This window comes from Spinacia oleracea, chromosome 5 (genome assembly GCF_020520425.1).
Source record: "Spinacia oleracea cultivar Varoflay chromosome 5, BTI_SOV_V1, whole genome shotgun sequence".
NCBI classification, from domain to species: Eukaryota; Viridiplantae; Streptophyta; class Magnoliopsida; order Caryophyllales; family Amaranthaceae; genus Spinacia; species Spinacia oleracea.
In genome coordinates this window covers 107491102-107518532 of record NC_079491.1, presented here as the reverse complement: position 1 = coordinate 107518532, position 27431 = coordinate 107491102, and the positions used below count along the sequence as shown (strand labels likewise).

General features: G+C 38.3%; 1 long non-coding RNA gene across 1 annotated transcript; it reads left to right on the top strand.

Moving 5' to 3' along the window:
* Nucleotides 1-4075: 4075 nt before the first annotated feature.
* On the top strand, nucleotides 4076-4683 carry LOC130460717 (uncharacterized). Its single transcript, XR_008920791.1, has 3 exons — nucleotides 4076-4207; nucleotides 4314-4370; nucleotides 4511-4683. It is a non-coding gene; the product is annotated as an uncharacterized lncRNA (long non-coding RNA).
* The last annotated feature ends 22748 nt before the right edge of the window (nucleotides 4684-27431 follow it).

Genomic DNA, 27431 nt, shown 5'->3' with positions numbered 1-27431 from the left:
GCGTACGATTTTTGTAGGTTCTTTCGAGAAAGATGCGTTGGGGTCCCGCTCGTGTAGGTGCGAGCTATCCCTTCCGTGGTAGGTAATATTTTGCTACCTTTAATCCTTAATGTAGAAGTCGTGTGGCTTGCATTTTGAATTCGGGCGATAAGTAGTCTTTGCCTCATGCTCTTGGTCGTGCCCGCATTAGTGCAATATGCCTTACTCTTTTTTTTAGACTTGTACCGTGGGATGGTTGAACTTATGGTGCGACGTAGGCTTGTGTGGCCTAAAAGAACATTCCTCCAGGTGTTGGGATATCATTATTATGTTTTGCATTGGAGCACTTCATCATGCCTCGTTCAGGTGCTCGAACAAGTGTAGCACCTTCTGCGTGGGTGTGTACGGCTTATTACTTCCTTCGATGCGAGGATTCATAGATGTTTCTTTGTTTTTTTTTTTTTTTTATCTTTGATTTTTCTTTCGCTTTTGCTTTGGAACGACGTAGACTGTGTAACGGGCGCTTGTAGGGCGAGCGTTATGTGCAGTAGTTTGATCGGAGTTTTGGTGACTCGCGATTTTCAGTTACCCTTGTTAGTGGGGTGAATTAATATATTCTAAGTAGCACTTAGAATTTGGGAGGGGTCGTAACCATTCTAAGGTTCGTTTTACACGATCAAACCTTAGGATTGTGCCCCTATGACGTATGTATAGCATTAGCGTCGAGAATTTGCGATAAATCGTCATTTCGAGCATTTTTAGAGTGTTTTTCTCAGGCCCCCAATTGTAGCTACGGGATTGCCTTGGTGCTATAATGCTTGGCATACGTTTTTACGCATTCATGGTGACATGGATCATGAATAGTTTGAACCAGACTCGTTTAGTGCGAGGTACGTTCTAGTAGTGATTTGCTACTTCTCTTGTAAATATCGTATTGTGCGACTTTGCCATGGTCAAGGTAGTCACATGTTGAAGTGTGCCTTGACCAAAAGCTAGGTGCCTTTCTTTACCCATAATCATATTTAGAAATCTATTTGACTCACTTGCAACATCGAGATAAACGCATACTTAGCTTAAACCAACGACACTTTATTATGTTCGAAGAAGTCTTTGAAAATTATTTGAAATCCGACTGTGTACAATCCGAGGTGTCCTAAGTAAGTTGACTTATAGAAGGGTTCGTACAGGATTACATGAGTGAATCAAAATACTGTTACGATTTTCGGAATGTTGTCTAAGGATTTGCTTGAAGCCAGGGTGCAGGCGTCAAGATATTACTTGTGCCCGTGTGGCACATGCTTTAGGCTTTTAGGGCCATTATTTCCAGAATTGCGGGAATATAAACCGCTTTCAAATTGACTTAGATTTACTTGGTGTATGTCTTCACAAAAGGTCAAGGTATACTTAGTTCTTTCCCTATCTCTTTCATTTCAATTTTTAGCCCCCAGTTGCTATTATGTCTTCTCATTAATGATGCTTTCAGATTTCGATTTTAGATGCCCGTGTCATATGTCTGAGTAGGGTAAGCCTTGGTTAAGTGCCAAGTCCTATTGACAATGTCTGATTTTTCAAAGGGGATTCGCAAGCATTTGAATTACCATGAACGGGTGCCCTGAGTTCGAAGGAACGATGGGGCGATGCCGTAGAACAATCCTCTTTATTGCAAGCTTACTGCCTTTACTACTTGTTGGCGATTAAGACTGTGTTTAGTGGTGAAAGAAGGTCCTTAAGTGAGTTACTTTGCTTTAGGGAGGGTCAAGTCGAGTAATTTAGAGGTCATGGGCGCTCGCGCTAGCCTCCATTCAATTGAGGCAAAGCGATCTTTTGAGTATTGGCTAAGTGCCTAGGAGTGTGAGTGCTCCTTCTGGCAAGGGTACGTGCCCTTATTATTTTTCGATGTGTGCTCATTTTGGCATCTTGATGACTTGGATTCTTCCTTTGACTTAAATTTTTCTTTCGATTTGGATTGCTAGTAATTAAATTTTAATAAGGGACTCTATTTTTTATTCTTGTTATTTTATAGGCTTTAACATTTTTGCAAATTGGTTGGACCGAATCATGGATTGCCTATGTATCCGCCTTAAATAGATTTAATTTGGAATCAGGTCTTGCGTAGTTCTTAGCCAGAAAATGGTTTCTTAGAATGCCGATTTTAGACAAGTACGTTCGAGTCGAATCGTAATGTTTGAAATAGGGTGAAATAAGTGTACGAAAATTTTGGAGAGCGCGTATTTTGCGTATTTTATATGATCTTCTACACCCAAGTGTTCGTTATTCTTCCGCATGTATATAGGAAAATATACGAACAGTTTTAGGAATTGGGAGTTGCACTAGTAGAAAAAACCCCTGTCGCAGCCCCCTTGTCGCAGCGTACATGTATTAATACGCTTCAATAACTAGTAAGTCAACGCGGGTCAAACTCTTTAAAGGGTTATTGCAGCGTACAAATTAATTTCCCCCTTCAAAAGAGTTTTTTGCAGCGTACATAATAAAAGCCCCCTGCAATAGCCCTTTTATTTTGCAGCGTACATGGTAAAAGCCCCCTGCAATAGCCTATTGTAATCTTTTTCGCTGCAACTTAATTAATTCATACCATACATTTCTATCTCAAACTTGAAGACCCAAAAAAATTCATATCCCGCGGGCGCTCACTACTCCCTTCTTCTTCCCTAATATTTCCCCGCGTCTTGCCCGTCGTCGGTGGTTCTCCCAGTCGCCGTCGACCGTAGTCGGTGGTACTCAAGCAAGGGTCTATTTCCTTGCCTCCTCACCGGTAGTTCCTGCTCGAAAAACCACCGTAGAAGTTATTCCTGCTCCGAAAGCCACAGGTGAAGTCATTCCCTGCTCGAAAAACTTAGCTACTTTGCTCGGCCGATTTGCGAAATCTGTTCTCCGTCAATCCTCGCCGCGGCAAGTAACTTTCTTCCCTGTCCCTCTTGATTTGCGTTTTCAGAATTAGGGTTTGTTCAATTTTTTTTTTTGTTTGTGTGTTGCAAGATTTTCAATTCGTTTATCTTTTGTTGAGTTCTTATTGTCTGATTTTGCTGGTTTAGAAGAGCATAATGTTTGCATTTTTTTTTAAATTGACTGAGTTTTGATTATTTTCGTTTTCATTGTTGCTGGCTATGAAATGTGTTGATTTCTGTAGGGCTTGATTTTTTAATGGTTCAACCTAATTGAGTCAATAATTAGTATTGATTAGCTATTGCCTGGAATAGGGTAGTTGATTAGGTAGAAAATATTACGAGAGAGAATTTCACATGGAGTTTATTCGGAAACTGTTACCTTCCGCTTTTCGAATTAATTCCAGGTGCTTTCATTTGATCTATGTCAATATTTTCTTGAAGTTGTGTTTGTCTGGTTTAGGATTGAGTGGAGGTTTTACAGTTGGTTAATTATTTCATTCTACCAGAACTGTGAACTAGTCTACTTTAGTTTTGCATGTGCAATTTACTTAGTAAGATACCTTAATTTACAAAAGGTAGATGATACTTTGATTTTTCTTGTTTTGATAGTTATCTTGTACATATTATTTAGTCCTAGCTTATAGAAGGACAATGCACTCGAATTTCCACTTCCTTAGTAGTTAGTAGTATTGACAGGTCAGTTAAATAGTTTTTATTGTTTTATGTTGGGGCTGTGAATCAGTGTTGGTTACTTGGATGTATGAAGGAACTTTCAGGCTTGGTTAATTAGGCCTATTCCTAAATAGAAGAAGGATTTCTCAACGCTATAACACTTGAGTCAGAGAGTATAACTTCCTTTCTGCTTCGAAGCTAATTGATCTCGATGTCATGTCAAAGGTACAGTTTCCCACATTGATTGGCAATAGTCTGATCTTGTGTCACTAATGAGATTTTGCAAAAACTGATAGCACAAGCTGCTCTCTTTGTAAGAACTTGTTACTTTGGTTCAATGCAGAGTGATCCGATGGCTGTAGTTTACATGAAGAAGCGAAATGGGACTCTTGAGGAAATTGGTCGTACAGAGGTTATCTTAAACGATTTGAACCCTGTCTGGATTAGGAAAATATCTGTTGCTTACCATTTTGAGAATGTTCAGTCACTTGTGTAAGCACCTTCTTTTACACTTTATACAAGCTTCTATGATCATTCACCACAAGGACCTCACACAAATTTAGTTTGATTCATATATTTTCTTCTTCTTTGTCACTATCAGATTTCATGTATTCGATGTTGATACCACACATCACAATGTACCAGTGAAGGTATATTTTCTTTACTTCTTGTTTCTTCCTTCTCTTGTTTTAATTAATGTTTTATGTGACAATCTACCTTTAAATTCTCATTTGATAAATAACTTTATTTGTTCAGACAATCAAGTTATCGGATCAGGATTTTCTTGGAGAAGCTAGCTGTGTGTTATCAGAGGTACTTTAGTTGGAAATGAGAAGTTGTATTTCTGGGTAGTTATCCTTACTTATTTCTCTTTTGTCCTTTCTTGTGGACTTTCGTTGCTTGTGTGGTCTCTGTATGATAGATTATTAACAAATGCAATACTCATTGAACAGCAAACTTCAAACATCAGTTTCAGCCTTAGAAAATATGCACAGAGACAAGACTGGCATCAGCTTTGTTAAGCAACACCATGGTCGTGAAAAGGTGCTTGTGCTCAACAATACTTGAATTTATGGCTGATTTTGAGTTCCTTTTGTAACTTTTAATGATCATATTTCTTGGTGATGATCACTACATATTCTTAAGGGTCAGCTGTATGTAGATGCATTCCGTGAAAGGCAGCTGTACAGTTTTCTTGATTATATTTCTAGTGGTTTTGAGCTCAACTTCATGGTTGCTGTTGATTTTACTGTTATGTAAAGTTTGCTAGCTGATGAAGATAGATGAAATACAAGATGAGTCATTGACAATATTCACACTAATCCTTTGTAATTGTGCTTTATTTTGATTTCGTGCAGCTTCAAATGGAAATCCCTAGAAGTCCAGAATCTTTGCACTATATTGACCCCTCTGGCAGATTGAACGCATATCAGCAAGTAAGGCTTAAATGTTGTTATAGTTATGTGTGCTTTCTTATCTAGGTTGAGCATAGATATAGTTGAACTTATAGGCATTTAGAAAAGTATAACCTTTTTTAGTCATCGCCAGATCCATTGCTTCAAAGTGAAGTGTAAAATATGTGTGTCTTGTTTTTTATGTTCTTCCTTCTGTGCCTTGAAATAAGTTTGTCTCAAGTACTGTATAGTTTGGAATCCTTGAATATATATTGTTTTATCTCCTGCATATTATACTTCTATACAGAACCTAAGGACTCATTTTAACCTTATTACATGTTTGATATGCATAATTTTAACGATCTAAGACTCTTTCCAATCTATTTATGCACTTTAGGCTCATTGGGTCGTTATAGGTCATATTTAGGCTAAAAGGAGGCATTTGCACTCCCAACTTTGAACTAAAGAACCTAAGGACTCATTTTAAACTTATTACATGATTAATATGCTTAGTTTTAAGTTTCTAAGACTTATTCTAATCTACTTATACACATTTAAGACTTGTTTGGTCGTTATAGGACATATTTAGGCTAAAATGACATTTTCGCTCCCAACTATGAACCAAAGAACCTAATGAATCATTTTAAAAATACTAAATGTTTTATATGCTTAGTTTTAACTTTCTAGTACTCATTCCAATCCATTTATGCATTGTGTCATTATAGGTCATATTTAGGCTAAAATGACATTTTCGCTCCCAACTTTAAACTTAAGAACCTAAGGACTCATTTTAAACTTTCTACATGATTCATATTATTAGTTTAAACTTTCTAAGACTCAATCCAATCTATTTATGCACATTTGAGACTTGTTTGGCCGTTATAGGTCATATTTAGGCTAAAATGACATTGTTGCTTACAACTTTGAACTAACGAACCTAAAAACTCATTTCAAACTTACTACATGATTCATATGATTAGTTTAACTTTTCAAGACTCAATGCAATCTATTTATGCACATTTGAGACTTGTTTGGCCGTTATAGGTCATATTTAGGCTAAAATGACATTGTTGCTTACAACTTTGAACTAACGAACTTAAGAACTTATTTCAAACTTATTACATGATTCATATGATTAGTTTTAACTTTTCAAGACTCAATCTAATCTATTTATGCACATTTGAGACTTTTTTGGTCGTTTTAGGTCATATTTAGGCTAAAATGAGACATTTTCGCTCCCAACTTTGAACTAACGAACCTAAGAACTCACTTCAAACTTTCTACATGATTCATATGATTATTTTAAACTTTCCATGACTCAATCCAATCTATTTATGCACATTTGAGACTTATTTGGCCATTATAGGTCATATCTAGGCTAAAATGACATTTTCGCTCCCAAATTTGAACTAACGAACCTAAGGACTCACTTCCGCTAATTACATGATTAATATGATTAGTTTTAAGTTTCTAAGACTCAATCCGATCGATTTATGCACATTTGAGACTTGTTTGGTGGTTATAGGTCATATTTAGGCTAAAATAAGGCATTTTTGCTCCCAACTTTGAACTAAAGAATCTAAAGACTCATTTTAAACCCTTTACATGATTAATATTCTTAGTTTTAAGTTTTCAAGACCCTTTCCAATCTATTTACGCACATTTAAGGCTCATTGGGTCGTTATAGGTCATATTTAGACTAAAATGACATTTTCGTTCCCAAATGTGAACTAAAGAACCTAATGACTTATTTCAAACTTATTACATGTTTAATATGCTTATTTTTAAAGTTTTCAAATACTCATTTCAATCTATTTATGCACATTTAAGGCTCATTGGGTCGTTATAGTTCATATTTAGACTAAAATGACATTTAATCTAATGCTCCCATCAAATTTTTGTTTTTGAAGGTCTATACTACAGGAATGCGCCTTATGCTAGTGAGGAAATTGATGTGGTTCGTGAGCAATGGGCTAAGTTTTTTACCAGAAAGTATTTATTATTGGCCTGAGCGCGTTTGATCGAGTTGGCTTAGATGTTATAGAACAATATTTTGTATTAAAATGTATGCGTACGTTGAAATTGGAACGTACATATATTTAAATGTATTAGTACGTGCACTTTGGTTTTGGAATATATACAAAACTACAGTTATTGTTTATATATTTGTTATACAGGTTGTGATATTCTATTATTGTTATGACAGGTTTCTATATTTGGTGCAAAGTCCCTAAACAAAATTAGAATTTTCCCGCCAAAAGTGCTTTGTTGCAGCGTACATATATATGTGTACGCTGCAACAAGGGTCTAAATTTTGGCAAATTTTCAGACTTGTTGCAGCGTACAAATAGATGTACGCAGCAACAAGTGGAGTTTTTTGCAGCGTACACTTCTTTGTACGCTGCAACAAGTCACTATTTTTGCCAAAATTTTGACACTTGTTGCAGCGTACATGCATATGTACGCTGCAAAAAAGTACTTTTTGCAGCGAACATTGTACGCTGCAACAAGTTCAGACTTGTTGCAGGCCCCCCAGTTGCAGCATACGATGTACGCTGCAACAGGGGTCTAAAAGCCCGCTGCAATAAGGGTTTTTTCTACTAGTGTTGAAAAGTGATAAGCATGAACGGCGCCCAGGGCTGGGCGTTATTATTTTTGGCGCCCAGGTCTGGTCGTTGAAAACGTGTTCTGGGCTGCCTTTTTGTGCTGCTCCTTTTCGTTTTGTGCCAAATATTTGCGAATCTTTTTTGTGCGCTAAATGCTTTTTTTTTTACGTTAAGCGTAGAATGTACTTTTCATTTGTCTTTTTTTTTATTCGTGACTCAAGACGGCTTGAAAGATGGGTTGAATGAGATAGGATAATTTGTATAGGTATTAGTCAAGCATGAGGATTGGACAGGGTAGAAGATCGTAGAACTTTATGTAGTTTTTGTGGTATGATTTGGATTGGTTGACTCAATTCTTTTCCTTCCTTTACTTGGGTAAATTTCGCACTTTGGGAGGTACGGGCTAAGTATTTCATGGCTCGCTCTTTTCTCTCTCCCTTTTCTCTTTCTCTTTTTTCTTTTTTGCTTGAGATTTCTCCCCCTTTTTATTTGGGCTAAAAGGTAGATGGTTGTGGTCTTTGAGTCACGAGGCGAGACTGAGTGAGCCTCGTTTAGTAGGCCTATAGTGGACCTTTAATTTTAGTAGGCCTAGGGCGGACCTTTAAATTGTCTTACTTTGCAAGCGTATTTAGTCGTTTCTTAAAATGTGCAAATAGCGTAGATTTAAAATGTTTTTTTTACTTTATTGAAATTTAACGAAAGAATTACATCGAAAATAATTTTTTGCTTCTTTTCAGATTCCAGTTTTCGGGATTTAATTGGAAGTTGTGATTTAGACTCAAATTTTCATTAATTTTTCGGATTATAACCCGTGTATGAATACAAGGAGGTGGCCTAGACTCAAAATAATGACGTGGCGTAAGCCTAAAATACTTGACCAAGCGACTTTCAGACTTAGGCTAATTGGACCATAACTTTCGTTGGTTGACACTTTAGATTTTAACCTTTGGGTGTTCATTTGTCATGCGCCATTTTGCTTAATGTTGGCAAGGTAGTTAGTTGGGGAGATCGAATTTTCATTTTTTCAAAACTAGAATCATTAGTGCGGCTTCCCTCTTAGTGTGTATTGCTTTACCCCAATGGTAGCCTTATGACATGCCGATTTGGGTATTTTCATGGTTCGTCATGTTGCATTTATGGAACATCTTTTAGTCCGTACTTAGGAGTACTTCCAGGAGCGAGTGGCTCGAGAGGACTATGATAGTCGTGACACAATGTGATCATAAGCCTTGAGGCCATTAATTTGTTTTTTTTTTTTTGGCAATGGTATTGACACCTTAGGCTCACTTTGGGGGTTGTGCGACTATGGAGGAATGATTTTCAGAATGTGACTGTTTCCATTTTGCAAATACTTGAATTACATAATATATTCTTTTTTTATTGGTGAGAGAGAGTATTGGGGCCGTAGATTCTTAGCAAGGGATGACAATTACATATTGGTACTTATTGATTTCTTTTAAATGTTAGGAAGGGAGACTCAATATGGTTTAACCTTTTAACTTGCAGAACGACACCAAGCATTAGGACCGATTCTATGTATAGGACAACTAAGACTTAGGATTTATATTGTACCTTGGCATAGCCTAGTCTAGACTCGGATTTATTTATTTTTTATTCGAACATTATTTTTTGAACACTTTGTTCGAACATCATTTTTTGAATACTTTGCCCATGTGACATTCAAGGTCATTTAATCAGCGTGCTCGGTTTAGTGCCGAACATAGTCGTCATAGGAGGCCTAGTGACGACACAATGAGTTGTTAGTTTATAAGTCGTGTTTCAAAGTCGAGTGCCTTTTTTCCAATACGTCCTTGAAACAGATTTGTCGCTCATTATTCTTTTTTTTTATGCGCGGGCACCAAAGCTGTTGGGCCTGACCAGTAGGCCAGGCAGCAACTTCGGCGCCCCGGCTGAGCGTGGAAAATGATTGGCGCCCAGCCTCGGGCGTTGAAAATGCGTCCCTGACTGGTACTCGTATTCTGTTCGTGTATCCTTTTATCGTATATACGACTTGATTTTGCGTGTTTGCCTAATAACGTCCTTTACGCGTTGTGCGGCGTTGTGGGATACGTTATAGGTTGTCCTGAGCGTTGTAGACACCTACTTTTGTCCCCATTCCCGAAAGGGAAGGTTCGATGATGAGAACATAAATCTCCACTTGACAACGCATCTCCTATGAAATAACGAATCTCAAATTCCCCTTTTCATTTCACCCGAAACCTACTATTTATAGAAACCTGCTATTTATGGAAACCTGCTAAAAATAGTAACTGCCGTAATGGGTAGTTGTTAAAAGTGGCAAGTCATAAAAGATAGAAACATCTCCAACATAAATCCTAAATGAGATAGAAATTGCGAGAGAATCCTATTCCTAATACGATTCGAAAATAAGAGTTACGTATTAATTAAAATCCTAACGAGCCTAGAGTTCATAACGGGCCCAGATGCATTCCATCATAAAATTAATACGCACTAAAAGACTCGATTAAAGTCTCATACACTCCGGATTCTAAGAATCCTAATCTGACAAAGAAACGGCCCAGATCCTATTTTCAACGCCTGGCTCTGGGCGCCGAAATCTTCGGCCCCCAGCCCTGGGCGCTGAAAATACCTGGGACGTGTTCTTTCCTAATTCCTCGTGGATTAGAGTTCTACAATTCTATCTTTCCACGAACTCTTTTCTATAAATAGGGCCCTAAGTTCGACGTGAAAAAGGGAACAACAACACACAACTATTATTCTGAGTATTGACTCTAAACCCCTAAGCCTAAGCCTCACGCTGCAAAACTGATCACGCGTTCTGTCGCAATCGATCCAAAAATCGAACAGAACGTATCCTGTCCTATAATTTGAGATACGTTAAATAAAAGGAGAAATAGCAAAGTCAAAGTGGTTAGTTTTCTGAGAACCGTGACGCACCTCTCAAGGGTGCGTCGTAATGTGCCCCTTCGCATGATTTAATTGCTTTCCTCGCCCTTTTATGAACTGTTAAACTAATTAAATCTGATTGTTCTATCACGCCTAATAAAGATAATATGTTGGGAAATTGGATTATCATGCTAGGTCCCTTAAAACAATCTAAATCAGATAATCGCGTTCGATCTAGTACTATATGTTGCATATTGTTAAAATCAACTAAGATTAGTTTAATAGTTAAAGCATGTCCCTTTAATTATTTATGCTGAGCTAGTTAGGATATCCTGCCTCTGGAGTTATCGAAGAGCGAGTACTACTCTCGGTAGTTACAGTCTCCCGAACCCTCAATCACTACCTTGCGGGTGTATGTTGAGAGATCCCCACACCAGGGATCACAAGGGAACCTACGGCCGTCGTGGTCAAACATAATTGCACTCCCTTTATGTCACGATAACCGGGTTTTGTCAGTTTTTCTCATTGTCGTTAAAAACTGAATGGTGACTCCTATATTACTAGTCAATTGGGTGTAAACTCACAGGAAATCCAATTACACTTGATTTGAGAAATAGAAACGTTACACCCACGAGGGACAAGGTCACGCATTAGCCTCGTGCTTTTTCGACCCCCTCACAGGGGCGACTCCACTAGGGGTAGTGAAGGAAATACTCGTGCTCGTAGGTAATCAAAATAGCCGAAGGGTGAAACGATCCTACCCCGTGTTTATTTCCCTATCAAGTTGGGACGACCTGAAAATCAGCATATTAATGTGAACGGACAGAACCGCATAACGAATCTTGGCTCCCTCAAGGAGTTAGGACTAAGGATACCCATCGCCAACCGGGGGGTGCATACGCTTCAAATGTTGTCCACTCGGCACTTTCGCTAGTAGTACACCCGTCCCAAACCCAATCGCTCGCCCATTAGGTCCCTCTCATTGGTGCATGCCCCCTTGGCTTACATCGTGATTGGCCTCTTGGGCGAAATTCGTTTGTTGAAGGCACTACCTCGACCGGGGCATGTGTTGGATCTGCGATAGAAGCGGTACCAAGCCGGCGCAAATACTACCCGTAGAAGCCTATCATAAACTACATGACATATTATTATTTTGCCTCATGATGTAATGTTAGTTATATGTAGCGAATTATGTGATTGTGTGTGACAAATAATGCTAGAAAACCAACGACCTTAAAAATTGCCCAAACATTCATAAACCAATTGGCCAAAGAGTTATACCAAGATACGTGTTCCGCAAACCCGAACGATCGCCACAAAAATAAGCGACGCTCGGGATGGCCCGTAACGAATCCCACAAAACGCTGTAACGCGTAAAGGACGTTATTAGGCAAGCACGCAAAATCAAAGTCGCATAAACAAAAAATATACGCAAACAAGAAAACGAGCACCAGCCAGGTACGCATTTTCTACGCCCCTGGCTGGGCGCCAATATTTCTAACGCCCTACGCTGGGCGCTGAAGTTGCTGCCTGGCCTTTTGGTCAGGCGCAGCAGCCTCAGTGCCTGCGCATAAAAAAATATACGTAGCAAAAAAAAACTATTCGTAAAGATTGCTGCAAGGGCGTATGAAAGGCACTCGATTCTAAAAGAGACTTGTAAAAAATAAAATAACTCTTTGTGTCGTTTTTAGGCCTCCTATGACGACAATGTTCGGCTCCAAAACCGAGCACGCGAATTGAAATAACCGTGAATGTCACATGGGCAAAGTATTCAAAAAATAATGTTCAAATGAAGTTTTCAAGGAAAAATAATGTTCGAATAAAAAAAAAATCCGAGTCTAGACTAGGCTATGCCAAAGTACAATCTAAATCCTAAGTCTTAGTGGTCTTATCCATAGAATCGGTCCTAATGTTTGGTGTCGTTCTGCAAGTTAAAAGGTTAAACCATATTCAGTCTCCCTTCCTAACATTTAAATCAATAAGCACCCATATGTAATTGTCATCCCATGCTAAGAATCTACGGCCTCAATACTCTCTCTAACCAATAAAAAGAATATATTATAGTATTTGCAAAATGGAAACGGTCACATTCTGAAAATCATTCCCCATAGTCGCACAACCCCCAAAGTGAACCTAAGGTGTCAATACCATTAGCAAAAATTATTAATGGCCTCAAGGCTTATGATTACATTGGGTCACGACTATCATAGTCCTCTCGAGCCACTCGCTCCTTGAAATACTCCTAAGTACGGACTAAAAGATTTTTCATAAATCCAACATGACAAACCATGAAAATACCCAAATCGGCATGCCATAAGGCTACCATTGGGGTAAAGCAATACACACTTAGAGAGAAGCCGCACTAATGATTCTACTCTTGCAAATATAAAAATTCGATCTCCCCAATTAACTACCTTGCCAACATTAAGAAAAATGGCACATGACAAATGAACACCCAAGGGTTAAAATCTAAAGTGTCAACTAACGAAAGTTATGGTCCAATTAGCCTAAGTCTGAAAGTTGCTTGGTCAAGGATTATAGGCTTACGCCACGTCATTATTTTGAGTCTAGGACACCTCCTTGTATTCATACACGGGTTATACTCAGAAAAATTAATGAAAGTTCGAGTCTAAATCACAACTTTCAATTAAATCTCAAAAACTTGAATCTGAAAAGAAGCAAAAAAAATTATTTTCGATGTAATTCTTTCGTTAAATTTCAATAAGGTAAAAGCAACATTTTGAATCTACGCTATTTGCACATTTTAAGAAACGACTAAATACGCTTGCAAAGTAAGACAATTTAAAGGTCCACCCTAGGCCTGCTAAAATTAAAGGTCCACCCTAGGCCTACTAAAATTAAAGGTCCACTATAGGCCTACCAAACGAGGCTCACTCAGTCTCGCCTCGTGACTCAAAGACCACAACCATCTACCTCTTAATTAGCCCAAATAAAAAAAATGAAGGATTTATGTTGGGGAGAAATCCCAAGCAAAAAGAAAAAAAAGAAAGAGAAAAGGGAGAGCGAAAAGAGCGAGCCATGAAATACTTAGCCCGTACCTCCCAAAGTGCGAAATTTACCCAAGCTAGTAAACGAAGGAAAAGAATTGAGTCAACCAATCCAAATCATAAAATTCTACGATGTCTACCCTTTCCAATCCTTATTTTCTTAGACGCCTTCGCTCTAGGGCCTCTGTTCAGCTCATTTAACCATCCATGTTCTCATTGCCATAACCCAAGAAACCATTACCTCGACTCTTGTTCTTGAACTTGTTATCAACTGCAAACCACGTACGGTCATTGACACGTGCGTCATGCCCATCATTTCCAAAGCCCAAACCTGCTCTTACACCACCATTAGCATAATGACCATATAACTTGTTTGGATACATCCTGTTGATATACCCTTGAGCCGTCCCCATGCTACTCATTGGCCTTGGTTGATGTAAACTCGTGACACTAGCTTGAGGCTGCAAATTGTGAGTCCTAGTGGATGTGATCCTCATGCTTGACTAATACCCATACAAATCATCCTATCTAATTCGACCCAAGCCGTCTTGAGTCACGAATAAAAAAGAGACAAATGAAAAGTACATTCTACGCTCAACGTAAAAAAAAAATATAATAAAAAAATGTGAATAATAAAAAAAAAAACTTTGCAAAGCGCCTCTAAAGTTAGTCTAAAAAGAAAAAGAAGCATTTAGCGCACCAAAAAAGATCCGCCCAGAAATCATTTTCAGCGCCCACAGCTGGGCGCCGAAATCTTTAACGCCCAAGCCTGGGCGTTGAATCTCTCTACTTGCCAAATTTTGTCCAGAAGTGCTCGTCATTTTATCCGCACATGCACGGAAAAATAACGAACACTTGGAGCGGTACAACACGTATTCAGATATACGTACCAAAAAACACATGAAAAGATTTTTGTGCAAATACATGTACTTAAAAAAATTAAACAAATTTTTGGCTTACGGCAAAGCGGCAGATTAAAATAATAATAAACTTCACTTATTTCACCCTATTTCAAACATTACGATTCCACTCGAACGTACTCGTTTAAAATCAGCATTCTAAGAAACCATTTTCTAGGCTAAGAACTACGCAAGACCTGATTCCAAATTAAATTTATTTAAGGCGGATAGGTAGGCAATCCATGATTCGGTCCAACCAATTTGCAAAAATGTTAAAGCCTATAGAATAACAAGAATAAGAAATACAGTCCCTTATTGAAATTTAATTACTTGCAACCCAAGTCGAAAGAAAAATTTAAGTCAAAGGAAGATTCCAAGTCATCAAGATGCCAAAACGAGCACACATCGAAAAATAATAAGGGCACGTACCCTTTCCAGAAGGAGGACTCACACTCCTAGGCACTTAGCCAAGACTCAAAAGATCTCTTTGCCTCAATTGAATGGGGGCTAGCGCAAGCGTCCATGACCTCTAAAGTATTCGACTTAACCCTCCCTAAAACAAACTAACTCACTTAAAGACCTTCTTTCACCACTAGACATAAGTCGTTCGCTTAAAGACCTTCTTTCACCACTAGACACAGTCATAATCGCCAACAAGTAGTAAAGGCAGTAAGCGTGCAATAAAGAGAATTGTTCTACGGCATTTCCCCATCGTTCCTTCGAACGCAGGGCACCCGTTCATGGTAATTCAAATGCTTGCGAATCCCCTTTGAAAAAAATCAGACATTGTCAATAGGACTTTGCACTTAACCAAGGTTCACCCTACTCAGGCATATGACACGGGCATCTAAAATCGAAATATAAAAGCATCATTAATGGGAAGACATAAATCTCCACTTGACAACGCATCTCCTATGAAATAACGAATCTCAAATTCCCCTTTTCATTTCACCCGAAACCTACTATTTATAGAAACCGTCTATTTATGGAAACCTGCTAAAAATAGTAACTGCCGTAATGGGTAGTTGTTAAAAGTGGCAAGTCATAAAAGATAGAAACATCTCCAACATAAATCCAAAATGAGATAGAAATTGCGAGAGAATCCTATTCCTAATACGATTCGAAAATAAGAGTGACGTATTAATTAAAATCTTAACAAGCCTAGAGTTCGTAACGGGCCCAGATGCATTCCATAATAAAATTAATACGCACTAAAAGACTCGATTAAAGTCTCATACACTCCGCATTCTGAGAATCCTAATCTGACAAAGAAACGGCTGAGATCCTATTTTCAACGCCTGGCTCTGGGCGCCGAAATCTTCGGCGCCTAGCCCTGGGCGCTGAAAATACCTGGGACGTGTTCTTTCCTAATTCCTCGTGGACTAGAGTTCTACAATTCTATTTTTCCACGAACTCTTTTCTATAAATAGGGCCCTAAGTTCGACGTGAAAAAGGGAACAACAACACACAACTATTATTCTGAGTATTGACTCTAAACCCCTAAGCCTAAGCCTCACGCTGCAAAACTGATCACGCATTCTGTCGCAATCGATCCAAAAATCGAACAGAACGTATCCTGTCCTATAATTTGAGATTCGTTAAATAAAAGGAGAAATAGAAAAGTCAAAGTGGTTAGTTTTCTGAGAACCGTGACGCACCTCTCAAGGGTGCGTCGTAATGTGCCCCTTCGCATGATTTAAAGTCTTTCCTCGCCCTTTTATGAACTGTTATACTAATTAAATCTGATTGTTCTATCACGCCTAATAAAGATAATATGTTGGGAAATTGGATTATCATGCTAGGTCCCTAAAAACAATCTAAATCAGATAATCGCGTTCGATCTAGTACTATATGTTGCATATTGTTAAAATCAACTCAGATTAGTTTAATAGTTAACGCATGTCCCTTCAATTATTTATGCTGAGCTAGTAAGGATATCTTGCCTCTGGAGTTATCGAAGAGCGAGTACTCCTCTCGGTAGTTACAGTCCCCCGAACCCTCAATCTCTACCTTGCGGGTGTATGTTGAGAGATCCCCACACCAGGGATCACAAGGGAACCTACGGCCGTTGTGGTCAAACATAATTGCACTCCCTGTATGTCACGATAACCGGGTTTTGTCAGTTTTTCTCATTGTCGTTACAAACTGAATGGCGACTCCTATATTACTAGTCAATTGGGTGTAAACTCACAGGAAATCCAATTACACTTGATTTGACAAAAAGAAACGTCACACCCACGAGGGACAAGGTCACGCATTAGCCTCGTGCTTTTTCGACCCCCTCACAGGCGTCGCTTATTTTTGTGGCGATTGCCCGGGGCTGCGGAACACGTATTTTGGTACAACTCTTTGGCCAATTGGTGTTTATGAATGTTTGGGCAATTTTTAGGGTCGTTGGTTTTCTAGTGTTATTTGTCACACACAACCACATAATTCGCTACACATAACTAACATTACAACATGAAGCAAAATAATATGTCACGTAGTTTATGATAGGCTTCTATGGGTAATATTTGTGCCGGCTTGGTACCTCCTCTATCGTCGATCCAACACATGCCCCGGTCGGGGAAGTGCATTCACGAGCGAATTTCGTCCCAAGAGGCCAATCACGATGTAAGCCAAGGGGGCATGCACCAATGAGAGGGACCTAGTGGGCTAGCGATTTGGTTTGGGATAGGTGTACTACTAGCGAAAGTGCCGAGTGGACAACATTCGAAGCGTATGCACCCCCCGGGTGGTGATGGGTATTCTTATTCCCAACTCCCGAGATGAAACATGCCAAGGGAGCCAAGATTCGTTATGCGGTTCTGTCCGTTCACATTAATATGCTGATTTTCAGGTCGTCCCAACTTGATAGGGAAATAAACGCGGGGTAGGATCGTTTCACCCTTCGGCTATTTTGATTACCTACGAGCACGAGTATTTCATTAATGTCTCCAGTGGAGTCGCCACTGTGAGGGGGTCGAAAAAGCACGAGGCTAATGCGTGACCTCGTCCCTCGTGGGCGTGACGTTGTCAGATCAAGTGTAATTGGATCTCCTATGAGTTTACACCCAATCGACTAGTAATATAGGAGTCGTCATTCAGTTTTTAACGACAATGAGAAAAACTGACAAAACCCGGTTATCGTGACATAAAGGGAGTGCCATTTTGTTCGACCACAAGGGCCATAGGTTCCCTTGTGATCCCTGGTGTGGGGATCGCTCAACGTACACCCGCAGGGCAGAGATTGAGAGTTCGGGGTACTGTAACTACCGAGAGGAGTGCTCATCGATAATACTCCAGAGGCAGGTTATCCTTACTAGCTCAGCATAAATAAATGAAGGGACATGCGTTAAACTATTAAACTATTCTGAATTAATTTTAGCAATATGCAACACATAATACTAAATCGATCGTGATTATCTTATTTAGATTGATTTAGGCTACCTAGCATGATAATCCAATTGTCCAAGGTATTATCTTATTAGGCGTGATAGATCAATCAAATTAATAGTTTGACAATTTTATAAAAGGGTGATGAAAGCGATTAAATCATATGAGGGACACATTACAACGCACCCTTAAGAGGTGCGTTGTGGTTCTCAGAAAACTAACCACTTGGCTTTGCTATTTCTCCTTTTATTTAACGAATCTCGGGTTTCCAAGCAATGTTCCAGTATTTTGGCTTAATTCATCAAGCTACAAGGGGCAGGATGCGTTCTGTTCGACTATTGGGTCGATTGCGACAGAACGCCGGATCAATGTCGCAGCGTGAGGCTTAGGCTTAAGGCTAGAGTCAATACTCAGATTATGGAATTGTGTGTCCTTTTTCACGTCGTTTCTAGGCTGTATTTATAGGAAAAGAGTGTGTGGAAAGATAGATTTTAAGATACGAATCCAAATAGAATCCGGAGATAAAACGGCCCCAGGCATTTTCAGCGCCCAGGGCTGGGCGCCGAAGATTTCGTCGCCCAGATCCAGGCGTTGAAAATGGGGTCTGGCCCCAGTTCTTTGTCAGATTTGGACTCTTAGAACACGGAGCTTTTGAGATTTATCCGAGTCTTTTAGTGCGTATTAACTTATGACGGAATGCGTCTGGGCCCGTTACGAACTCTAGGTTCGTTAGGAATTTAATTAATACGTAACTCTTATTTTCGAATTATACCAGGAATGCAAATTCTATCTCTTTTAGGATTTATGTTGTAGTGCAACACCTAATTCTGACAGGTTTCTATCTTTTATGATTTTGCCACTTTTAACAACTACCTTTTACGGCAGTTACTATTCTTAGCAGGTTTCTATAAATAGCAGCTTTGGCTGAAATGAAAGGGTGATTGAGATCCGTTATTTTATAGGAGATGCGTTGCCAAGTGGAGATTTATGTTCTCATCATCGAACCTTCCCTTTCGGGAATGGGGACAAAAGTAGGTGTCTACAGCACCAAATTACCAAATTTGTTCCACACCTTACCCCTAGCCTACGTTACACCCTAAAAAGTCATCTTGACCCTTTAGAGTAGAGTCATTGTCGGTGGATGGAGGATTTGGTCAAGTTTATGGAATGGGATTATCATCCTAAGATGTAGGGTAGCCTTTTTTTATTTCTCCCCGCCTTCGCGGTGTCTCGAGACGCTACTCTCAAGGGTGGAAAAGATCTAGAGATTTGACGTGGTATGCTCGGTCGAAGGGGAATTGATTAGTGTTCACCCTTAGTTCGCTTTGCTTGGCACTTGAATCTTTCACTCGATTTAGGACATTAGTTAGCGTGTATTCATTTATTTGATTGGTAATGTTAGTGTTCTTTTATACTCGTTCCATAATAAAGGCCCTATCTTGGATTTTGTAGTTTAATTTCTTTTCTTCTCTTTTCTTTTCTTCTACTTTTCTTTTTGGTTTGTGCTTTTCATTTTTAGTCTTGCCTTGATTAGATTTGCGGGTTTTTTGTGTTTTTCAGTTTTTATTGTTCAATTAGTTGCTCATTCTTTCCTAGTTGAGTTTAGTTTGCTAGAGACTAGCAAACGCTTAGCTTGGGGGAGTTTGATGAGCGACATTTATGTCGCTCTTAGCTTAGGATTTTATGTTAGTTTTTATACTTTTTTTTATAGTTTTTATCGCTTTTTGTGTGAATTTTATATGTTTCGTTCCATCTTGTGCTTTATAGGTGATTATGATCAAAAGTGATGGAAAACAAGTAGAATCAAGCCAAAACAGGGCTTGTGCGATCGAGTGATGGTTTGTGCGCCCGAACAGAGGAGTGCAAATGGGCACAAAGAATATCCAGTTCTGTGCGAACGAACGTGCTCTGTTGTTCGGTCGCACATGATTGATTTTTGGAGTCAGAATGTCTCTAATTTGGGATGCGATCGCAGAGCCTACTATTCGACAGCACAGGTTTTGTGCGACCGAACGTGCTCTGTTGTTCGGTCGCACAGGTTTTGTTTTTGGAGGCAGAATGTCCCTAAATTGGGATGCGACCGCACAAGGCTCTCTACTCGACCGCACAAGAGTTGTGCGCCCACACAAGGCCTTTCGTTCGAGCGAATCATGCTGCAGAGGAATTATGAGCCAAAGAAACCCCATTCGACCGAATAGGGTTCTTCGTTCGGTCGCACATGACGAAGGAAGTGTTCTTCGCTGCCTTCGCTCGCACAGGACCCAGTATTTGCTCGAATGATTCTTTTATGTTCGGTCGCACAAAAGGTCTGTGCGACCGAATGCCTGCGCGGGCTGCTCTTATTCGAATTTTGGCTTCTATTTGGAGAAACTTATAAATAGATTTTTCGATTATTTTGTTAAGTGTAGAATTTTAGTTGATAATTTTAGATTCTCAAAGTTAGTTTTTCAGCATTTCTAGAGAGAGAAACTCTCCTCCATTAAAGCATCAATTTGTAATTCTCTAAACTCTTCTTCTAATTTTGTGCAATTCAATTCAATTTCTTAATTCTTGCTTTTGTTGTGATTGTTGATTGTTCTATAATTCCTCCAATTATTGAATTCTTCTTGATTTAACTTAGTTACTTTGATCCTTAATTCTCTTGTTGATTGTTCAATTGATTGTTCTAGTCTTTGATTCTCTCTTCCTAATCCTTCAATTTCATGCTTGCTTGCTAGTGTAGGATTAATGGATTTCTTGATTTCTAGAATGGCTAGTGAGTAGATTTAGGTTAGGGGAAGGGGAGAGTCTAGGGGCCTAATTAGGGGAATTTGATGATTTAATTGATTAATGATTGATGTGATTAAATTGATTTAGTGCTAGGATTTTCCATGATCAATTGAGTTGTAGGTGCAAATGCTAGTTGATTGAGTTAGATTGGAACGTATGATTTAGGTTTGGCAAGACATTGTGAACCTAGTTCTTGCAAGTGAATGATAGTTCCCATTATATGCAAGCTAATCTAGCTTAGGACTATGCGAAAGCTTTTCTATAGGCTAGGTTGCTTCGCGTGCTCTATCCGAGAGGTGGCGAGTACGTCATTAGTTTTCATTCCCCTATGTGCACTACACCAAAACAAGCTTTTAATAGCACTTTTTTGATGAACAACAGCGCTTATAAAGTGCTGTTAATTATGGGCGCTGTTAAAAAAATTACAGCGCTTATAATAAACGTTGTTAATATTATCTCATTTAGCAGCATTCAACATATAAGCGCTATAGATTCTCAATGTAGGGGAAGTGGCAGTGGAATTCTAAATTACTGATTTTTTTTCATCCATGCATGTGTAACCTTTTTATATGCTCAAATACTTATTCTAATACAAGAGTTTAAACCCATTAACAATAGTTTAATATAAACAACAAAGCCATTTTATTTCTGAATAATATCAAATAAACATCTCATATCTTTAAACCATGTACAATATCCATTCTAGTAGATTGGAACAAAAACTACATATAAAACACAAAAGAAAAACATTGACACTCCCACTGACTTCTAACTTCATTGATTAGTCTTGATTTTAGACCATTATTTGAAATATACATCTTCTTGAACTTGTGGTCGATGTTCTCCTTTCATGATTTATTAGACCATATTTAATTGTATGCTTGTGGATTTGTGGCCGATGATGTCCTTTTATGAATCCAAAGTCATAATATCTGCTGGAGCACTACAAAATCAAGGACAATTAATTACCGTTCATTAAAGAAAATTACAAGTAATACATAAAGCTTTTACCTCTCTTTCTGCAAACACTTGGTCGCAAATTTTAATCTTCTTCTGCATTTTTTTCCACTTCAAAGTAGTAAAATAACTCTACAAACCTATAAAATATACGAAGTATAAAAGACTCATATCACTCATTTTCTCTCCAAACTTACGTCAACTCTTAACAGTTTATTGGACTTGAAACATAATCACCATATTTAAAAGCAAAACAAATCAAGAAGAAAAAAAAGGATCAAGAATAAATAAAGTCCACTTACTTCAAAAGATGCTTAGTTTTGCTTCCTCAAGACATGCAGGTTTTTACATAGGGTTATAATCTGGAAAAGAATCACAACAGGTAATTAACATCAGGATAGATATGAAAGATAAAATAGATAGCTACTTCAGGAAGTCACCTCATAACACTATCATCTTATTGCTTTATTTATCTCTCTTTATCCATGTGATTATATTTTTGTTTTTGACATTTTATCAGTCAGTAATTTTTTGTTCAGACATGATAAATCACGATTGCTTGATAATAATACACGATATATGACGACCAATTACCAGGATTATCTCTCGCATACCCAAGGTTAATGCTACGTTGCTGCCACGTAAAAATCAATTTCTTGATTGTGTCCCACCTTTGTAGAGTTGAATTAATGAATATCAGCCCTGCTTCTTTATGAAATTTGATGTACCAGACATTTTTGGCAAATTGGACTTATTATCAAATATGATAAATGTTACTTTGCCAAAAGTAATGACAATTAAAATCAATTGCAAGACATACCTTTTATCACTAGGGAAGACTAATCTGGTGGGGAATTAAAAGAGCAGCTACGAGTCTACACATGATGGGCGCTGCTTAGATGGTCTGCACAAAATACTCGGTTCAGTCAGATAATTCAGTAAACCACTTCAGTGTTAATTAGATTCATGTCTTTCCCCTCCTAGTAGTAATTTTGTTCTTTCGAGGTAAACGCGAGTCTAAGTTCCAAAGGTTGTAGTACAGGGCTAAGGAAGCAATCTGAATATGAGGTGCATGAGGTTGTCTAAATCGATACTGGGTATACCATAACAATGGTATACTAGGGACATGTAGGTAATTTTAAGTGGAGTAAAGGTGGGTGGCCCACCATCAATTACAACTTAAGATATTTTCAACTTCTCTCTCTAAACATCTGTTCCAAAATTTGAAATTCAAATTTTTTTTTTACTTTTCAATTTTTCTTTTATTTCTATTTTATAATTTACTGATTATTAATTTAATGTAATGTAAAAAATCAGGTGGGTTTCATTTTTACAGTTTATCTCCAAAATACGGTTCTTTCGTCTTCTTCCTCCTTGCGTGCTCTCCCGCTCAATTGTTCTCCCTCCAAATTCTCCGGCAAGAACTGCCCCAATTCTCAGTCTCTCGTTAGAAGGTTAGCCACTTCGTGACCGGTTTCCAATTCATACCGTCCAAAAAGGGTGTTTGCCAGGGCGATTATAATCGGTGATATTTGTTAACTAAGGAACTGCTTAATCACTTTCCAGGTAAAGTTAATTTTTTTCTGTATTTTTATGGAATTTTCATATTTGGGGTTAATTAGTGGTTAATTTGTGGTTATTTTGCGAATTTTATACTGTGATGTTTGTTGTTGAATTACTTTCCAAGTTGAATTAAGTAATTTGATAAGCTTTCGTTTAGGTAAAGTTAAACTGATATGAAGGGGTGCCTGCTTAAGTTTTAATTCGTGTGATGGCATGGTTTTAAAAGTACGTGTAGGTTTGATTGTCGTTTGGTACTTGATCTGGTACCAAATGGAAAATATTACATATTTGGTACATTTAGGTAAAGGATATATGATTTGGTATTTTCTTTGGTACCAAACCTAAATAACCAATGTATTTGGTACTGTTATATCAAAGGTATGCATGGTATAATGATTGGTAAAATTGTATTTGTAGGATGGTTATCAAAAAGGGACAAACTGGTAGCAGCAAACATAGGGTGAGTGTCTGCTCAATTTATGAGTCTATCGTATTTGCTGAAAAATGATAGTATGTATATTGTTATACGTTTATGAACAAGATATGTATTTCAATATTGTTTTTAAGGAAAAATGCGTGGAAGTTGCTCGGAATAGTAAGCTGCAGAAGGGCAAAGAACCTGTAGTCGACTAAGAAATGGAAGAAGATGATGAAGGGCGATCGGTGTCTGGGGATGACAGTGAAGAATCTGTATTTGACGGGGATGCATATGAAGATGTTGAAGATGATGAATTTGAGGATGAGTTATATGAGGACGATGAATTCGAGGATGAATTATGCTAGAGAACATTGAAACGTGCGCCAAAGAAAAGGCAATCTGGTAAAAGCAGCAGGGTTATTTCATATGATGAAGTAGAGGAGGAAGAAGATATAGAAGAAGAAGACGGTGAATATATGGATGGTGGGTATGAAGATGAAGGAGAGGATGTTGTTGTTCGCGTTCAGAAAAGAGGGAAAAATTGGAAGGAGGTCGGGCAGAATGCTTTGAAGAAGAAGGCACATCTGCAGATGATGCGGAAGAGGCGTAGAGAGGAGTATGATGATGTTGACGAGGGAAGGAGACCTGTGAAGAAGACGCTACTTCCTGCGATGAAACAGACGGGTAGGAAGTTTGATGAAACAGGGGTAGCAAAAGGAAAGCCCCCTTCAAAACAGAAGGCAATCAGAGGGAATAACAGGAGGATGTTTGTGCGGGTATATTTTTTTATATTTTTTTGAAATTTATTCATTATTTTTATGGTATAATAATGTTTTTTCTACGTAGTTGATGCTAATGTTTTTATCATATTTAGGTACCAATTCCCCAACATCCTCTGTCTAGGGGTGAGTATGCGAAGTTTCACGGCGTGGTAGTGGCTACTCAGCGGGCTAATTGTGGCCGGAAGGTACTATTGATCCTATATTTAAAGATGAAATGTGTATTTTGATTAGGTTTTGTCAGTTGATAATTTCAATTTTTTACTTAAACTATTATGTGTAGCAACCAAGCGTTATCTGTCGCACGGATGCATTTTCAAAGATAATTGCCGCTTTTGATGAGTCAAGGAGAAGTTGCGTTAGGAAAATGGGGTTCGGGGGGATGTTGGATTTGAAAATGTCCAAGCTACCTAGGCAGCTGTGCTACTGGTTGATGTCCCGGTTGGATGGGGGTAACAGTTACCTTGTTGGAGGGGACGGCCATGTGTTGCCGATAACTGCTTCCCCTTGGGAATATGTATTCGGATTCCAGAACAGCGGTCTTCCGGTGCCAGTGAAGGAGTCTGATCTTCCTCCAGGCACCCTTAAAGCGATGGCTCTCAAGTATGGTGAAAAGAATACATCAACCTCAAAGAGCACAATAATCATAGCAATATCTGTAAAGGCTTTGGCAGGGCCGGTTGACAATGAAGGAAAGATAAAGCCCCTGGCTAATCAGCGTGATAGGGCCTCGTTCATGGAAAAATATCATGATTGTGTTGCTGAGGCAGATTTTATGTCCTTCTACCGATGGGGGTAACATGTCTTTAAAATTGCTAGGTGCAGTTTCCGTGACAAAGAATGCATCACTGTACAATTGGTGTGAGTTTTGTCACACATGGCTGTTAGACTACGGAGACGCCTGTCAGCGGAAGATAGACCATCAGGGGTATGCCGCTGGGACTGGTTGTTGTGTGTTGTTTTTGCTGGTGCGTCTATCTTACTGAAATATTTAATGTTTTAAATTATATAAAAGGTTAATACTGTTATTGTTGTGGAGTTAGTATCGTGTCTTATATTACAAGGCCTTACGTGAAATTGGATTTGTTTTACAGATTTTCTACCTAGATCATTTATGCAGGCATCCTGTGAGATGGGATGAGTTCCCCAGGATCAAAGTCTGGACACATGAGGAAGTGGATGAGGCCAAGAATCGGGATAGGAAAGTGAGTGAAGATTATGGAAGGATTACGGTGGGTAACTGTTTGTTAGTCGGTCGTATTTGACATATTAAATTTTGTATTATCTAATCTGACTAAAATCTATTCCTTTTATAATCTTTCCAGACTGTTGATGTTGTGTACGGGGATCCTCATCCCCTTTACGGCAAGGAGGATAGACGATCTCCCGCAGTAGAGGTTGCTGAGATGGTAGCACAAATGACTTCTTCAGAATGGAGACGCACCCTAGCTCAGGAGGTCACAGAGATGGTATGGGAAGTTAAACGCTTTCCTCAATTTTATGTTGATGTTAGTGATTAATAGCCATAAATGTTTTAATAGTTACAAATAGTACTCATAAATGTCTTTAGGTGTACCATATGAATGATATTGATGTTGTTTGGTAATCTCCTTAGTGGGATAATTATCAAATATTGATTGTTTGGTATCGTCTCCACTAGTTTATCTTGGTGTTAGTGATAAATAGGCATACATTTTTAACTAGTCAAAAATAGTATTCACCAAGGTCTGGAGGAGTCATTTCTGTGTTTATGAATTACTTTACCTTTTTTCTGTTTAGGTTATGGGGCATCTTGCTCCATTATTGCAAGATCGCCGGGGCGTATCCCGTGGGGGAGGGGTCATTGAAAGAGGAATGAGGTCATACACTACCTCGAAAAACCTAAAAGAAACCACCTAAAAAACACATAAGAAACCTCATGAGAGGTGGTCTTAGAATCACAGGTCTCTTAGGTTAAGAATCCACTTTTCTGGAGTGGTTTCTTTGTTAAAAATAAGAAACCACCTGTCCCAAAAAGGTGGTTATTTATATATAAAATTTATTATTTAATTACCCTATATAACGAACCACTTATTCCAGAAAAGTGGTTTCTTTATAAAATAAAAAAGACCACCTCCAATCGAAAGAGGTCTCTTTAATTTTATTGAAGAAACCAACTTTCCAGAAAAGAGGTCTCTTATATTTTGCTGGCCATAAATAATTAATAAACCTAAAAAACCACTTTTTGCGGAAAAGAGGTTTCTTTGGTTTGTTTAATTTTATTTTTTTTGCACTGATTTTTTAGCATCAAATATGTATGGTTGCACGTACAATTTTTTTTGTTTGGCACTAAATTGTATTGTACGTACTACCCTATATATTGGGTTCGACTCCTGTAGCTATTTTTTGCCACCTAATAGTACATTATTATTTTAATACCAAAATAATCCAAATCTTTCATTAATCGAAAAAAATATTACCAAAATGTTAACATTTCAAAGATGATTAATGTTTCGTCCTATAAGTTTATTGAAAAAGAAATACAAAGTACAAAATTTTAATATTAAAATGATTAGCATATTTCGGTATCTCCATAATCCATACCATCTCCAGATTCCTCATCCACTACTTTATTCTTTATTCTTGAACACATATGTAACCTCTGAGTCCTTCAACTCGCCAATCTTTGCTTGAGAATAAGTAATAGGTACTCCACTATAGTACTACAAACATCAAACAATTTGTATTAAAAATAAATATTACAAAACACGACAAAAATACACTAGGTAAAAAACTAAAAACAATATAATCCTACACATTTTCACTATCAAGTGAAATTAGCATACTAATGTATCCCAAATATAAAAGAAATTAAAATACTAATGAGCATCATAAGTCACTTCAATAGTCTAACAGAGCCAATGAAGTCAATTTAGCAATAACCACCCTCAAGTCCAATACAAAGAATTAGACATACGGACAGTAAAAGATAATTGCCCAACACTTCTATACATGTAATTGACTCAATGCCGCTTACAAAAGTCACACAGAGAGATTCACGAGTCCAGTTCTGGGATTCTAGTACAGCAGTTGTGAAAGAGTAATAACAACCTGTATGAAAAATAATGGGAGTGTTTATGCGTGAAAGATTGCATCAAATAGCAAGACACCAGGAACTCGTTATTAAGAAAAACGGAACTACCTGCATAACTTTTCCAAGGTAATCTCCTCTCCGCTCCCTTTTTAGACTGCTCCCTTT